At 39.6% G+C, this 12,665-nt stretch overlaps 1 long non-coding RNA gene across 3 annotated transcripts in view; it reads left to right on the top strand.

The window, feature by feature from the left end:
• The window catches only part of LOC116591495, a 78,348-nt gene that overhangs the window by 24,670 nt on the left and 41,013 nt on the right, over positions 1–12,665 (top strand). For 2 of the 3 annotated variants that reach the window (XR_004286027.1, XR_004286024.1), the window contains one exon: positions 10,133–10,219. The exons of the other annotated variant lie outside the window; for it this stretch is intronic. This is a non-coding gene — a long non-coding RNA (uncharacterized LOC116591495). The remainder of the gene's footprint in view (positions 1–10,132; positions 10,220–12,665) is intronic. 3 annotated transcript variants of the gene reach the window in all.

The following is a 12,665-nucleotide window of genomic DNA, read 5'->3' as shown; positions in this document are numbered from 1 at the left end:
GCGGGGTCCTCCTAGTTACAATACTTCTGCTGTTTGTGTCACCAGCCTTCTAGTTTCGCAGGCTGGGGAAACCTCGCACTTTCCTTCCACTTTTTCTTCCCTCTCATTGCCTCTTCCAATCTTCTCTTTGCTGAGTCAGTTCATCTTTTAAAAATGTCTCTTTGGTGTCCACAGAGCCTAAATTGTGAGAGAATGATTTAGAAAATTGATATAACCGCTCTGTACTACTAAAATGGTGAGGACCATGAACTTAGCAAAATTTGTATAATTCGGTATCACGAATATGAAAACATACATCATGTATGATTAACTCTAGGACACTCCCAACCCCCAGCATTCTATATACAGAGGGAAAAGCGTAGGAAGCAAATATCCAAATGGGCTGAGTTTGGATGATAGAAACATGGTCCTCTCCAGGTGTGTATTTTTTTTTCTTTTCCTGTAGCTCCTTTAATGAGTATTAGTATTTAAAAAATGAAACATTGTTTTCAAAGAATTGCCGGACCAGAGTTCTTCTAGTGCAAAGGTATTTCTGGAACCTTTAGGGACGGCTGAACTTTTTTCTAAGTATCTTTATCGGCTTTTCTTTCTCCTCATTCTTTGTCTTCAGGCTTCACTGACAGAAAAGGCCCCACTCTCCAAAAAGATTTTTCATTTCCCATTTCATGGGAGTGGAAGGAAATTCATCCCCTCCGTTCTCCAGGTTCTGCCTAATGGAGGAGATTAGCCTCTTTCCTAAACCGTAACATGGTACAGGATGCGGGTCCCCACATAGCCAGGTCTAACTTTCAGGCCCAGAGGGCTGATGCCATCCGGAATCTCACCCTGACCCCTTTGGGGTCTGCTCTGTGTCAGAGGACAGGGAGGGGATGGAAGGGCGAAGTCACATGCAGCCCGGCCACAGCTGACGCCCGCAGCAACTTGGGATGCGGCCCCACAGCTGTGAAGCTGGCCAAGCAGCCAGCCACGTCCACAGCCGTGGAGCCTCCAAGGGAAAAAGCGCCATCGAGCCAGATGTTATTTCTAGAAAAAAATTGCTGTGGAACTTGGCCTCAGAATGGTGCATCTGTCCAACTTATCTCTGCTTGGTCATAGATGATGAAAACTCTGCTAGGAAGCCTGGAAAAAAACAAGGAAGAAGCATAACTTGACTTTGAAAAGAAAGTCATGAAAAAGATGTTTTTGCCAAAGCGTTTATGTTGGAGTTTCTCATATTTCTTAGCTTGAATTCATATTGAAATGTCCTTTCTGGGAAGAAAAAAGGTCTGTTAATCAGCTGCTGATAAACATTCTGCTTGATTCTACTTTTTATGTCCCAAAGGGTATGAGGAGGACACTTGGTTATACCTCAGAGGAGAGAAGGAAAACCCTTGCCTTGCCCTCGATTCTAGGCCTTTCTGGAAGAAACCTCCTACATTAAGCCACTGTGCTTTCCAGGACTGCTGGGTATGGTTGGATGGATTGCTCACTGCCCAAGAGTGCCCAGTTGAGGAACCCAGAAGGGGGTTAGAATGTAGCCTGTGCTCCACACAGAAGGCTGTGCCCTGCACATGTTTGTGTCCAGCTGGGAGGGGTGTATTTTTATTGATAACACAATGATGCTGTCCACTTGCTGAGCACTGTGCCTACACATTTACCTCCATGTGGACAGGATACGGTTTCCTAGTTAGCATAAAGGGTTAAGTGAGCGTATAGCCCAACCTGACACCATCTCAGACCTTCAAACTGAGACCACTGCTCTCTTGGTTGCTGAGCCAGCAGCAGGCAAGTCTCCATCCTGATTGCAAACCAGAGAACTTGTTGGACTCTGTCCAGGGGCCAGAGCACTGGGCTCTGAATTTGTGTCTCCATTCTGATCTGGGAGGTTTTATCTGGAAGTCAAGGCTCTCCACTTATATTTAAGAGAAGGATTCTTGTCTTGTTTTCTGAGCCAAGTTGATATTTCAGAGACATGCCTAGTGTTTTGGTTCCTTTGGAGCTAAGGACCTGTCTTGGTCTGGCCATTCGCAGGCCAGGGATTTGAACAGAGTTCTGGTCCCCAGCCTGCTTATGGCTCCTAGTTTCCCCAGTGGTCCTTTAGATCTTGGAATATGACCTACCAATTTGTGTTATACTTCTGAAGTTGACAGCTCCCCGGACTACTTCCTTTCTCTTTTGCCTTAAATGGCTGGACATGGTATTCTAAACTTTTCATTGAGGCCTGGCTCTCTCTGTTGGGTGGGTCTGGTTCGATGTCTGTTCTTTCCTAAGCCGCCTCATTCTGCTTCAGGGAGGAGGGCCATACTTGGCTATCCTCTGAGATGTGGAACTTAGCTCGGGGAAAGGCTGACTTTATATGAGCAACTAATCACTTAAATATTATAACGAATACTCCTTCCTACCAGGTGTGCAGTGTCTGAAATTCTGTCAGAGGCCCTTATCTCTTCAGGAGGACAGGGTGGGGGACAGTGAGTTACAAATACTTATGGCCATTAGTTAGTAATATCATTATCTTTCTTAGCTATAGAATCCAGGGTAGCAGGCAGACATAGGAGGTCCAGGGAGAACAAAGAGAGACTTATACAGAGAACAAATTAGGGAGACATTGAGGACAACTCTTCCCTAATCTGGTCCCAGTCTTTGATAGAATTTGGATGCTGAGAATATATTGGGTAAAAATATTGTCCTTTAAGGTCAGTGGAGAAAGAAACAGAAACAGATTCGGCTATTATTTGAAAGTAGGCAGAAAAGCTGAGGAACGAACCATAACTGCACCATGCAATAGATGATAACATAAAATAAGGACGAAAAAATGGTTAGTGTCAGGAATGAGTTAGGGATAGAAGCCGAGGAATGATTGTGGGATCACAGACAAGAGGACTAGCAGTTAGACCTCCCGTCATCAACATTAAACCTTGAATGTGATGTACACACTCAGATGCTCCCGTGAACACTCACTCCTCTGGGACAGGCTGGGGCACTTTTCTTCCTCCAGGGGAATAAGGCAGTAGAGGCCCAGAAGGAAAGAGCTGAATATGCGATTGAGAAGTCACTAAGCAGGAACTTAAGAACGTCTTGTGATTTTCCTGAAGTATTAGTGTTACGGCATGGAAACTCACCCACCTGTGGGAGGGGTGGTCTGGAGTGGCGGGGCAGTGGCTTTGGTGTCAGTGGAGATGGGACTCTCTAGTCCTAGCTCAACCACTTATTTGTTGTCTATGCTTGAACACTTAACCTAAGTCCCCCTTTCCTCCTCTAGGAACTGGGTACGATAATAGTGCCTGTATCAGAGGGTATTGTGGGGATTACATGGGATTTATGGGATCGTATGTTCTTACACCACATGATATTACAAACCTCCAAATAGAATGTCTGGCAGGGGGTGAATGTTTAGGAACAGTACCTCTGTTTTGGAGGAATGTCCTATTTTCCCACAAAACAACCTGGTATTCCTATCAGCGGAGTTCCCAGATGTCTAGAGAGGTCAGAGCACTTCCATTTTTCGAGTCTTCTGGTGCATGGAGAAGATTTATAATTTACATAACTGCATTTAAAATACCAATGCTGTTGGGGCGCTTGGGTGGCTCAGTGGGTTAAAGCCTCTGCTTTAGGTCATGATCCCAGGGTCCTGGGATCGAGCCCCGCACTAGGCTCTCTGCTCAGCAGGGAGCCTGCTTCCTCCTCTCTCTCTGCCTGCCTCTCTGCCTCCTTGTGATCTCTGTCTGTCAAATAAATAAAATAAATAAAAACAACAACAATAAAAAAACGTGCACACATGGCATTGTGCAACACGGTTATGTTAGTCATATGATCCTGGTGGGCCTGAAAGAGCTCCAGGTTTAAAGTTGTATGGGGGAATGTCTTTCGGTTCTGTTCGGGTGTTTCTGGAACTGAATGTTTAACCTTATTGTGGGTTAAGGTGAAAAGTCTAAATTTGAGGCTCGGGCTTATGGTCCTTCTAGCCCCTTATGTGATAAGCCTCAATGAAAGAGAAATCTGAGCTGTATAGACCATGTATTCTGTTTGTGTCTGCGGGTAGTAAAGTGTCCGCTTTTCTCTGGTCAGGGTAACAGATACACACGGTTTCGGTTCAACTTGTCTTTATTTCAGGAAAATCATTATGTGGGACAGGCACTGGACTAGGTATGAGGAGCTCTGTGTTAAAGTTTGAATCCATCCACCAGCAACAGGAAATGTGGATGAAGGTGCTTCTCTTCCTCAGGTCCAGCGTCCTGTCATTCAAATGATGGGGCTAGGATTCCATTTTCCAAAGGTCTAGGCTTTAGGTGTCTGTGATCCTGAGTGTGAGTGGAGTTTGCACACATGCAGGGGGCACACTCTCTTAAAGGCTGAAAGAATCAAGCAGATAAAAGATTTGACCTTGTACTTTTCAGACCAAATTAATTATGAAATGTAAATTAAGTAATTAATTGCTAAGTTAATTAAAGTGATTTCTTCTTGGAATAATCAAAGTTAATGGTATCTTTAGATTTTGGGGTATCTTTGCAAGATTTAAACATCAGGGAGAACAGTGAATCTGAAGGTAAAAGGAGTAAGGCATCAAATATGAAAGGGACCATCCTAGAGTAAAAAATTACCACCAACTTCTGCAGATACAACACCAGGATCCCAACAGACATTTTTACATTCAATCCTCACTTTTTTTTTTTTTTAACTTAAATTCAGTTAGCTAACATATAGTACATACTTAGTTTCTGATGTAGTGTTCAGTAATTTATCAGTTGCATATAACACAGTGCTCATCACATCACATGCCCTATTTATTATTTTTTTTTAAAGATTTTATTTATTTATTTAACAGAGAGAGAGATCACAAGTAGGCAGAGAGGCAGGCAGAGAGAGAGGGGGAAGCAGGCTCCCCACTGAGCAGAGAGCCCGGTGCGGGTCTCGATCCCAGGACCCTGGGATCATGACCTGAGCCAAAGGCAGAGGCTTAATCCACTGAGCCACCCAGGTGCCCCACATGCCCTCTTTAATACCCATCACCCAATTACCCCATCCTCCTATCCACCTCCCCTTCTTCAACCCTCAGTTTGTTTTCTGTAGGTTAGAGTCTCTCATCGTTTTCTCTCTCTCTGATGACTTCTCATTCAGTTTTTCCTCCCTTACCCCATGATCCTCTGCACTGTTTCTTATATTTTACATACGAGTGAAACATATGATAATTGTCTTTCTCTGATTCAGGCCTCACTTCTTTCATTTTCTCAACTGAGTTTCTTTTTAGCTTTATGATCTCTAAGTATCTTTGTCTGTCTAGTGTATTCCACTTTTATCCTTTCATTTTTAAAATAAGTTTAGATATATGGCATAATGACTTGATTGATATGTATCATGAAATTATTACTACAGTAAGTTTATTTAACATCCATCGGCTCATTCAGATAAAAAAAAAAGTTTTTGTACTTGTGGTAAGAACTCATAGGATCTACTCTTCTACATTTAAAAAATGTATAAGGTTTAAAGTGGCAGAATCTGGAATATTTGTGAGCAAAAGGAAAATCATCTGTGAAACAACTCTGACTTCCTATTTTTTCTCTCTGCCAACAATGATCAGTTGGAAAGTAGGAAAACATTTTCCAGTAAATAACTCACATATTTGGACATGCCTAAGTGTTTAGATGAGCGATGAGAAAATAAATGTATAACTTTATTTGAAGAGAAAGTTAAAAATCTATATTTGAGGTCTTTTGTGAAAGTGATTAAAGCATTAAAAATAGGAGAGATGTGTATTTAGAAGAAAACAGTATAAAGAAAAAGAACAAAAATTATGCTGTGAATTAAAATGTTTGAGAGATAAAGGGTATAGCAAAAGGCATTTAATGGAGTTGATTTATGTCTTTGAATAAAAATGTCTTTTGACTGGAGAAACAGATTTCCTTATAAAATTCTATTCACATAAGTTTTTCAAGGATAATGGGAAATTTACTACAATTCCAGATCAAGACAGATCTTAGGGTGGGTTATGGGTTTAACAGTTGTTCTCAAATTTCACCCTTAGGGGTTTTATTCCTTTGGATTCTGAGGATCATCTGTCCCTCCAAGGCCCCCAGGAAAAAGGGAAATATTTCTGGAGAGTATGGTTGTAGTCTTTTATGTTTTTTTGAAGTAAAGGATGGTATCTGAGTGTGTCCCCGGGACTGGAGGAGGAGACAAAGGGGCATAATCCCTTCTATTTCACAGATCAAGCAAGAGCTGTGTTATCCGGAGCTATGTGGAAGGCTAAAGACTGAGAATCAGAACAATGACTTGTTAATTCAAATTCTGAGGATTATCTTGATCAGAAGGGCAGGGAACTCATTCTTGGAAAGTGAGTGCATGGATTCCAAGGGAAAGAGTAATGACCTCTAAGTGCATGAAATACTTGGGATCGCCCTTCATAGAGGTTTCTTTTGTTCACAACTGAACCCAACCTACTGTCCTGCGAAGTCGCTAAAGCAATCTTAGAAACTAAAAATTCAGTTCATGCCTTTGCCTAGGGGGTCACTGAGTTTCTTTCTCCACCTAGTGGCCAGCGCCTCCCAACCACAAAACTAAAAGACAGTTGGTTATTATAGCAGCGACACAAGTGAGGTTTCTTGTTTTGTAATACCAGGCTCGCGAATCCTAGAGTGAAGAAGATATTTAAGCATATGTTTGGAAAAGCCAGTGGGTGTATTAATAATTAGGTTGGCTTGCAAAGCTTCCATTGTTCAGATGACATGCTTTGCATTCTAGTGGAGAAGGAGCAGTCGGGAATGCTTGCTGATCAAATAATGCACACGAGTAGAGTTAAAAGCTTGAGGCCAATTTTATAATATGAAGTGTTCACATTATAAAACCCACTTTCCAAGGACAGAAGAAGATGAGAAGAAGAGATTTAAAGAACCTCTAATTATTACTTTTTGGTGATTTTTGGATAATCTGTCTCAGTTATGCTCTGAGCATACTATAGGAACTCAATAAAAGCCTTCTGCATTTAATTGAATTTTATAGATCCTTCTGTGCCTCAATTCTTAAATTGTTCTTGTTATTTCTGCTTCTCCCACCTAAAATCCTATTCCACTAAAAACAAATACATCTTCTGAAATATGCACATAAGGGGGAATTTCCAGTTGTTTTCACGTTGGTCTTGGCAGAATTTGACACTGTTGAGTACTCTGTCCTCCTGGAAACACTTGTCTTCTTCTCTGCTCTGGTTTCCATGACACCATCCTCTTCTGCTTGCCTCCTACTTCCCTGGCAGGATTATTTTTTTTTGTTTGTTACTAGTGTCACCCTCATTTCTTGGTCTCTTAAGTACTCTTGAGGTTTTATTCTTAGATCTCTTTTCTTCTTACAGCTTGTTGTCCTCCATGGTCACGTATCACCATTTGAATTCTGATGTCCACACTGGTGATTTCCAGTCGCTGGCTTCAGCTCCACCCAGTTTCTCCTGAGCTCTAGACTGAATTCTGGTCTGTCTGTTAGATCCTTCCACCACAACATCTTGCAGCCACCTAGAACACTAGGAAGTCCTAAATGAGCTCATCCTTTTCTGGCCTTCCTACTTAAACCTTTGTCTACAGTTATCTATCTGGGTATGTGACATTGTTATTCAGTATTCAGAACCCAGAGGATGAATGGTATTGGCTTTATATTAACAATAAGAACAATGATTCATTAAACAGTTAGAATTTTCCATATCCTGTACTTAGCATTTCATAAATTGTGCCAGATAGATTCTGAACCCACAACATATGGCCCATATCAGCTTGATTTTAGTACAGCTATGGTGAAAAGTTCTGTGCTGTTTGCCATCACCCCACCCCAAGGACATGCCTTAGGACTTCCTCTGAAGCCGGGGAGGGCTGCCTAGCCAGTGAACAAGCCATCCAGGAAGTAAGGGGAAGATTAAAACTCCTTAGCAAATGAGGAGTGGGAGTTAGTGGATAATCATGTCCTAGCTTCCTATCCTGCAGAAGTATACTTTTGAGGGCCATTCTACAAGGTTCCTCCAAAGGCCCCTTGTAGGATTGAGCCACCGTTGCCCAGGTTGGGCACCAGTCCAACAATGTATTCTTAGTCAGCTTGGCTTTCCTCCTTTTCTTGCCTTACCCTCCCAGCTCCTGGGGAGCACCTCCTAAAACAGAATTCTGAACTGGAGTTCTGTCTCAGGCTCCACTTTTGGGAAAACTCAAATTGAGACACACACCTTTAATCCTCACAATAGGTCTTCCTGTGAGATTATGGTATGATTAGCCCCATTATAAAGATGAGGAAACTGACACACAAAGGAGGTAAGTAGATTTACCCAGGGTTATTCAGCCTTCTGGTTGAAGAGCTGGGATTTGAACACAGGCAGTCTGACTCCCAAACCTTTTTCCTGCCAAAACAGTGGCCTGATGGGCACGGGAGAGAATACCTGAGCAGTTAGACTTGACTGGCTCTAATAGCCATATGTCATTGTCCCTTCAATGTTAAGAGATTTTTTTTTTCTCAACGTTTTTCAGTTCTGTGTTGAGAATTCTCAGGAGATTTTTGGTTTGATGTTGAATAGAATAGAAATATTTACAGTTAAAGAACTGTATGTCTAAAAGAGAAAACAAAGTACGCTTATATTTTTGGACAACTCTAAAGGATATTAATATTTTACATGGGAAGATATTCATGATTGCTGAAACTTTTTGGCACTTTGCACACTTGCAGTGAATGTTTGGATGTTCTTGTGAATCTCTCTGCTTTTTGTTTCTATTAAATGAGTATGTACCTTCACTGATAAAAGGCATTTTAAATGTAGATAAAAATGTGATAATGTTATACTAACACATGGTAAGAATTTTAGAAACATTAGTGGTTCCTTGTATAATCATAGATTCAGACAAAAGGAAAAATAACATGTGAGGATTCATCTGAATTTAGAGTAGCGGTAGATTTTGAAACATTTTTTTCAAATTGGAAATAGGATGAGGAAAAGGAACCATGTGTTTCCCTACGTGCTTGAGATACATGATCTCCTTTTACTTCCCATCAACCCTGCAAATATTCTTGTCATTTTTCTTGTTTTATGGTTGAGGGATTAAGTTTAAAGGATCTCACAAACTCCCTTCAAATCACACAGTTATGAAGTGGCAAAACTGGGATTCACACCTGGTGTGGGTAACTCTTGTTACCGTGCCTGGGCAATAGAATATATGATCAGGATGCAAGGATTTTGTAGTCACACATTTATAATATGTATGTCTTTCCTGGTTACACAACATGTCACGCCGATGGTGTGGTGTAGGATATGCACAAATACAAGTTCGGTGGACCTTGAATTAATGCAAACAGTGACCTCCCTTGGAATAGCAACCTCCACATTTCCTCAGACAATGTTCTCAGGAGAAGTCAAGAATTTTACATATAATATAAACTCAAAAGTATTCTAATTTATGAAACTACCAATCCTGGCTAAACCACCTCACCAAAAAGAATTAATTTGCATCGCTCTTTTACTAGAAAAATGTCCACTGTGGGATGTTATCTTTTATACCAGGGGTTGGCCCACTGACCAGCTTGCCACCTGTTTTTGTTCAGCCTATGAATTACGGGTTTTTACATCATTAAATGTTTTTCTAAAAAACCAAAGGAAAAGGAATATTTCATAACATGAAAATTGTATGAAATTTAAGTTTAATGTGTTTAATAAATAAAGTTTATTAAATAATAAATAATAAAGTTAATAAATAACACGAAAATTTCATAACATGAAAATTGTATGAAATTTAAGTTTAATGTGTTTAATAAATAATAAATAATAAAGTTAATAAATAAGTTTAATAAACTTTTATTGGAACACAGCCCTACTCATTTGTTTGCATGTTGTGTATAGCTGTTTTGGCACATCTGAGTTGAATAGTTGTGACAGAGAGCATATGGCTCTCAAAATCTAAAAGATTTACTATCTGGTACTTTACAGAACAAGTTTGCTGACCCTTGTTCTACATTATTTGGTGGCTAGAAGTGAAACTTGGAGCATTGGCTTTCTATGGCTTTGTTTTATAAAAACCATTAAAATCCAATGCAAATAAGATGTACACTCAAATACTAATGTGCATTTATGCCTTGTTTGTACCTGCTAGATTTTCTTCTCTACTTTCAAGATAACACTGTCTTGAAACTTTTCTTTTTCCAGTGTTGGTTCCAGTAATAAACAGACAAAGGGGTGCAAGAAGCGAATTCATATTGGGACCGAGTTATTCTTTGGAAAGCAATTTTCCAGGTAGGATATTAGTAGAGTAATGGTGATCTAGGAGTGTACAGTTTAGAAATCACTATTGTACACAAGTCACATTTAATCTTGATTTAATTTAATTTTGTGAGATCATATTATTATTATTCTCTTTTGATTGCACATAGGAAACTGAGGGTGTGTGAGATTCTTTGACTTATTCAAGATCCCCAAATCAGTAATGATCAGAACCCAGACTCAGACACTGTGGTTACTTCCTTTCCTTTTTCTTTTTTTGGGGGGAGAGGAGAAACTTCATTGTTAAAAGGAGACATTTATGTTTTTACATCTATGAGCAATACAAATATTTTTGGTATCAGAAAAGTGATGGAAATTTACTTAAAATAACAGCTTTTAGAATTTTGATTTTATTTTTGGATGTTTTTGTTGTTTACAGTGTTTTTTTGAAGCAACATCCTTTTATCACCATAATTGCCAATATTTCCTTGTTGCCAGTTAAATTGTCAGCACTGAAATAGATTTTGCAAGTAGTGACATATGTGAGTGTATACTAAAATGATTTTTACTTATACAGGTAATATAAGTATGAACAAATATGTTCATTTGATTATAGAAAAATGCCCATTTCAGTATTTTTCTGAATGAAAACAAATATTTTAAATGAACAAAATATATTAAAAAGAAAAAAATGTCACAAGACATATGATTGAATTTAACAGGGTCCTAATAAGTGCTTTATTTGGATTTGTAGTTTACTTAAATCCTATAAAGTTATTTCTTTTTCACACTCAAAAATATTAATACTGAATAGATGCAAGCACTATGTCAGGTATTGGTGATGGGGGGTTATCCTGCTTTTATTAAGCTCATGGTATATGCACAGGAGCCAATAATTACAATATAATTCAGGTTGATATGTGCCACCATGGAAATCTATATGAAAATGCTATGGCTACTAATTAAGTCTGATTAGAAAACAAGATTACTGTCAGAGGGTCAGTGGAAACATTGGGTGAATGGATGGTTCCATCTAGATAGAAAATGTAGAATAGAATGTAAAAGGGAAGTTTAGGTGATTGAAAGCAAAAAAACAGATGAGAGAGTTGGGGTGTGGAGAAGTTAGTGAGTTTGGTTTGGACAAGTTGAACCACTAACCGTCTGGTGAGAGCTAATATAAGAAAACATGGTTGCAGTATTTTGTGACAAGTATTGTGATCAGTAGTATGGTGTACCAATAGAAAACAGAAGATGGGCACTAACTTTTACCAAGTGAGGAAATCCAGAAGAGATTCCTGAAAGAAGTCACCTCTGCAGAGACACTTGAAAAAAAGAGTTATCTGGATAAGATGGGGAGACAAGAACCATCATATGTGACTTTGTAGAAGCTATATGACTCTAGGGGATTCTGTTCACATAGACTCAGATGTGAATGGAGTTCCCCTGGAGTTCTTCAGTGCTTATCCTGTGCAACCATACATGCTGGTCCTACATGGGAATGGATATTTGGTGTTCTGTAGAAAGGAATGAGAGAGTGTGTGTGTGTTCCTGGAAGACTAGGCCACAAGAGAAGATAAGAGCTCTGAGGAAGGAGAAAGCATGATATGGTCAAGCAGTGAAAAATAGATTTTAGTTTCTGTCATAGAGTGAAAGAATGGGGTGGTGAAGTAGGGGAGAAAGGACCAGAACTAAACCTACAGTGGTAAGTATGGACTAATCACCCAGAGAGTTCAAGTCAAATAGGATGTTGGGGCTAGAGATGGAGAGAAGTGAATAAACAAATATAGCAGGAACAGATTTAGGAAACAGGCTTGAGATGCTTATAGGAAATTCTAGAAAGTGATATCTAATTAAAAAAATAAGAGCAAACACTTTGTGTTTATTATGGTTCAGGGACCGTTCTAAAAACTTTACATATATTATATATAAAAACCCTTTATATATACTAAAGTATTTAATTGGGAAAATAATCCTATGGAGTAGGTAATGTTATTTACCAACCCCCTCCCCCAATTTTACAGATAAAACTGTAGGACAGAGAGGGCTTAGGTGACTTTCCCAAGATCATCCAGCCCAGGTATTCTGGTTCAAGTCCATGCTCTTAACTACCACGTTCCTCTGCCTTACAATAAGAAGTCAAAATAATAGAACTGACTGGAAATCAGGCATGAGGGGTCAGTACGTATAAATCTGGAAATCATCAGTGGAGAGAAAGGAAAGACTCAGAGAGTCTGGTGCCCTGCAAGTGAAGGGAAAAGTTTCATAATAGGAACCGGTGGACAACATCAAGGGCAGCACAGTATTCTATTTAAAGAAGTTACTGGTCTTCATAGGCTTTAATAATAGAGGTAGAAGACCTTAGTAGAAGCAATCTTAGAAGGATGATGGGGGCAGATGTTAGCACCTACCAGATTGAAAAGTGGATGTGCACTAGAAGTAATTGAGGGAGTCAAGATAGATGTTCATGGAAGTAGAAGAG

Source organism: Mustela erminea, chromosome 5, assembly GCF_009829155.1.
Source record: "Mustela erminea isolate mMusErm1 chromosome 5, mMusErm1.Pri, whole genome shotgun sequence".
In the NCBI taxonomy this organism is placed as follows: Eukaryota; Metazoa; Chordata; class Mammalia; order Carnivora; family Mustelidae; genus Mustela; species Mustela erminea.
The sequence above is the reverse complement of the archived record's forward strand: the minus strand, read 5'-3'. Positions and strand labels throughout refer to the sequence as shown.